A 5100-nucleotide genomic window follows, 5' to 3' on the forward strand; every position below is an offset into this window, starting at 1 on the left:
GAAGAGAACCTACTCTATAGGCCATTGTAATGCAGATACATGTCCTTATTAATTTGTCCAAACCCATAAAGCTGTGCACAAGTAAATCCCACATGTAAGCTATAAGCCCGGATCAGTGGTGGTGTCTCCAAATAGCTATCTCAAGTGCATCACTCTAGCTGTTAATTGTGGCGAAGGCTGCACATGTGCTGGAGAAAGGGCTTATGGGACATCTGGGTACCTAAATTTCATTGTATACCTAAAATCACTGTGAAAGAAAGAAAGAAAGAAAGAAAGAAAGAAAGAAAGAAAGAAAGAAAGAAAGAAAGAAAGAAAAGAAAGAAAGAAAGAAAGAAAGAAAGAAAGAAAGAAAGGAAGGAAGGAAGGAAGGAAGGAAGGAAGGAAGGAAGGAAAGGAAGGAAGGAAGGAAGGAAAAGGACGGAAGGAAGAAAGAAAGGACGGAAGAAGGAAAGAAAGAAAGAAACTAAGTCTATTTTTAAAATACTGATTATAAAGAATGTTTCTGAATGATGCAATCCATGAACTTTTTAAGTTCTCTATTAAAAAGTCCGTGTTATTTAAAAAATAGAACCAAGCGGCATTATTTCAAAAGACACAGGGTCTTCCCTGAGCTAGTCTATGAAAGTTCATTTTAATCTGTATGTCTTGCTTTCCTTCTCAATCTCAGAGTAAGTTTTCTTTTAAGCGTATGTAAATGTACGCTTTCACACGAAAGTGTCCCTCTGTAACAAAGTGCCTCGTACAATTAATATTTTGAATGAAATTCTTAAAGTGAATAAGACACCTAGATAACTTAAATGATATCACTGAGAAGCAATGAATTTAGACTAGATCCATATGCATCTGCTTTGGAGACTGAGAATATCAATCTGGCCCTCTAGCGCAGCTGATTTATACACCGCCGAGCCCCTGCTGTGGTTAAAACTCAACTCTGTGCTCTGAGAGGATGGTTCTCTCATTCTCAATAACTTATCTTAATATTGTCCATCTACCCACTCACACCACTGTCCACTCACATTTGATTCTAAATACCACTAAAAGTCTCAGAAAAAAACAGTCTCTCCTCAAAAAAAAGTGAACTTTTCTTCTTCCACTGGACCAGGTGTGGTGGATCACATCTGTAATTCTGGCATTCAGGAGGCTGGGGCAGAAAGATCACAGTCTGAGGCCACCATGCTTTACTCAGCATGCTTCAAGGGACACCAGCTTGACTTTTATGGCTAGACCTTGAGGAGGAGGAGGAGGAGGAGGAGGAGGAGGAGGAGGAGGAGGAGGAGGAGGAGGAGGAGATGAAGGGGAAGAAGAAGAAGAAGAAGAAGAAGAAGAAGAAGAAGAAGAAGAAGAAGAAGAAGAAGAAGAAGAAGAAGAAGAAGAAGAAGAAGAAGAAGAAGAAGAGAAGAAGAAGAAGAAGAGGAGGAGGAGGAGGAAGAAGAGGAAGAGGAGGAGGAAGAGGAAGAAGAGGAAGAGGAAGAAGAAGAAGAGGAAGAGGAAGAAGAAGAAGAAGAAGAAGAAGAAGAAGAAGAAGAAGAAGAAGAAGAAGAAGAGGAGGAGGAGGAGGAGGAGGAGGAGGAGGAGGAGGAGGAGGAGGAGGAGGAGATTTATCTTCCTTGACAATGGTGAGAAAAACGTGCCAAAGATTCTGAAACTAGTTTCCAGCATCTTGAGGAACACGGCACTGTTGGACAAGCTAGCCACCCAGGGCCTTAAAGAAGACAATGCTTCAACTATGCAACAGCCTTGAGTGTTTCTTTAAAATAAGGCCCACCACACAACTTAAAGCAACTTTTATGTTCAGTGGAGACCTGGAGCACTAATTAATGACCCGTCCAGCAGGTCCAGTTATTCCAGGGTCTCGAAGAGGCACTACCTGAGGGTCAAAAATGGGGGGAAGAGAGAAAGGAAGCCAAGCACGCTAACAAAGTCAGAGTCAGTCTGGGTTGTGTCATGGCTTCATTTAATGTCGGGGAGGTAAGTGGGTTTTAAGGCTTACAGAGAAGGAAATAACCTTCACACCAGACAAAGGAGGGAAGGGCAGAGACACCTCTAGGGGTCGAAGCAGGAAGCAAGCGAGGGAGGTCATCTGGTCATCTGGAGAGGACACCCAGAGTTAACGCAGGCAGGTACATTCTGTGGTTAGGGCAGGAACATCTTGTGGTATTCTCGGAATCTTCTCACACTGATAGCTCAAGGAGAAGGCTCTAGTTAATTGTTCTTATATTTTAGCAGCCACCACCTTAGGGCCATGAGTAAGCATTAGTCCGAATAGCTCAGGATGGCTTCCCACAAATTAATACATGGATTTTCAATCCGCATCTTCACAACTTCAGAAGTAAGCCTTGGAGTAGAATGTTGTAAGTTTGGTGAATCCCTTCCCATGGATAAATGCCAGGCTATGGTGATAAGACCAGAAAGAGCCAAGAGGACCTTGGAGGTGAAGGTTCATGGGGCATTTCTTGCCCACACAGCATATACTACCTTCAGATAGGCAGTAACGTAGCCACCGATGGAAGGGACATGTACCATTAGGGTTAGAGAGTTTCTGTACTATAGATTTTACTTTGATGAAGGTCAGCGTTCTTCTATCTGTAACAATTAGACTTCTTCTCCAAGCATTTATAGTTTAATATGATTCTAGGGTATTCAACAGAAGACATGCAAGGGAAGAGACTGAACCAAGTCTGGGGAAACACAGTGGGATTTTTGTTTGTTTGTTTTTGTTTTTTTAACCTGGCAGTCTTTCTGGTAATCCCAATTCTACTTTTTCTTCTTAATCTCAGACTGGCTTTTCTTTAAAAGCAGATAAGCTATTTAATTTAAATAGCATCACCAGTAAGCATTGAGCCCAGGTTTAACATACATTTACACTTTTGAGTATAAGCGTCTCAGTCTGGCCACCATCTTGGTTCAGTTATATAGCCCCAAATAAATAATCAGAAACAGGGAAATTTTCTTGGGCACAGATTTCAGACACAACAGCGTAATTTCTGAATAACAGTGAAGACAGGCCAAACAAGGGTGACACAGGGTAAATGGCTACTTAAACTCCACCATGTCCTCAAATTATGTTTCTGAAGACTTCAAATCAGCATGGAAGGTTACTAAGTCATGTGTTGTGTGAACAAAACATAACACACATGGGCCTGAGTCTGATGTAAATGTTAACTGCCTTAAAAAAAATATGCAAGCTAACCATTATAGTTTAGTTCCCATTGCTGTGATAAAACACTGACCAAAACCAACTTGGGGAGTTATTTGGCTTACACACCCCAATCATAGTCCATCATAGAAGGTCCATCCAATGCAGGACTCAGCAGGACAGAAGCTGAGGTCAAGGAGAAACACCACTTACCAGCTTGCTCTCCGTGGCTTGCCGGGACCACCAGCCCAGAGGTGGTATTATCCACAGTGGGCTGGGTCCTCTCATGTCAGTCATTAATCAAGAACACACCCCCGTAGAGTGGCTTACAGGTCAACCAGATGGAGGCATTTTTCTCAGCTGAGGTTGCCTTTTCCCAGATGCCCAACCTTATATGTAGATGACAAAAGCTAACCAGTAGCAAAAACCAACTAGAGAAAACAAAACAACATTAACAAGCTAGAATCTTAGAGCTGACAATTTATGTGACTTTAACCCTTTTCCTTCTAACCTGTCTGCATGTGACTAGTAATGATGAGATAAAGATTATAAACTTTATACGATAATCCAACCTTTGGGGGGTGGGGCTGTGTGCTGAGAACTGTGTGCTGAGCTGACTGAAATTTAATTTTCATTACACAGAGGAATGCGAACTCAATCAGCTATTTTGTTGATATGAAGAAGCCATTGGTTGTAAAATGCATCATTAATTTGTGTCCCACTAAGAAAGAAGTTATGTCTCAAATTAATCTATGAAACAGTCCATTCTCAGCCCTTAAAATTTTTATTTTATTTTTGCTGAAAAATCTCTGTAGACCTTTTTTTGGGACATAGATTTTTATTACATGTCACCGTGATGTATATATAAAAGGGAAACTAAATTGATGGAGAAACTCACGAAATCAGTTCTTGGAGACTGTCATTCTAAATTTGTTTTTCTCCACAGTCGTTATGATGAGACAAAGATTATAAACTCTCTATATAATCCAACTCCCCTCCCCCCCACCCACCCAGGTGGAAGATAAAATGTTCCTCTTTCCTCTCCTATCCTTATTATTGATTGGGTCCAGGTTTCCTTCCACAGCATTACCATCCATCCTAAAAGTACTAAGGTGGGTGCGGTTTTCATTTACCTCAGTAACCAAGTGCTCTTCCTACACTCACACGAATCCACGTCTCTAAGCACATTGCAAGGAGACAAGTCTTAGAAGCAACTCCTGGAAACAATACTTGCTTTCATTTTCTCCTCCTGTCCCAGGCGCTGCGGGAGCCACAGGTTACCGTGCAGACATGGCCAAGTCCTAGAACCACACCACACACAACCAGTCCCGCAAATGGCACAGAAATGGCATCAAGAAAGCCCGGTCACAAAGATATGAATCTTTTACAGGGGTTGATCCCAAGTTCCTGAGAAACATGCGCTTTGCCAAAAAGCACAACAAGAAAGGCCTGGAAAATATGCAGGCCAACAATGCAAAAGCAGTGAGTGCGCGCGCAGAGGCCACCAAGGCCCTTGTGAAGCCTCAGGCCTTCAAGCTCAAGATGCTAAAGGGCCCCAGCCGCAAACTCAGTCGCCTGGCTTTCCTCGCTCACCCCATGCTTCGGAAGCAGATTCGAAGCTACGTGGCCAAGGGGCGTAGGCTCTGCCAGCCAAAAAAGCCCAAGGCTCAAACCAAGGCAGAGGCCACAGCTCCAGCTAAGGCCCAGGCGTCAGTTCCAGCTCAGGCTCCCAAAGGTGCACAGAACCCTGTGAAGGCCCCATAGAAAAGGCTCCTGCCAGTGTGAAGACAGATGGACTGTTGTGACACACCTACCCGCACACTATTTGCAGATAACCAGTGTCTTATGCTGTTTTTACAAATAAACTTGAGGCTAGAAAAAAAAATTCATTTGCTTTCCCACTATTGCATGTATGCCCCCTTCTCTTCCCGACCTTTTCGAATGTTGCTAGCAAAGTACAAACT

At 42.8% G+C, this 5100-nt stretch overlaps 1 pseudogene; it reads left to right on the plus strand.

Annotated features, from left to right (window-relative positions):
* The first annotated feature begins 4426 nt into the window (after nucleotides 1–4426).
* On the plus strand, nucleotides 4427–4900 carry LOC127677479 (60S ribosomal protein L29-like; annotated as a pseudogene).
* Nucleotides 4901–5100: the final 200 nt, after the last annotated feature.

The sequence above is a fragment of the Apodemus sylvaticus genome, chromosome 1 (genome assembly GCF_947179515.1).
Source record: "Apodemus sylvaticus chromosome 1, mApoSyl1.1, whole genome shotgun sequence".
Classification (NCBI taxonomy): domain Eukaryota; kingdom Metazoa; phylum Chordata; class Mammalia; order Rodentia; family Muridae; genus Apodemus; species Apodemus sylvaticus.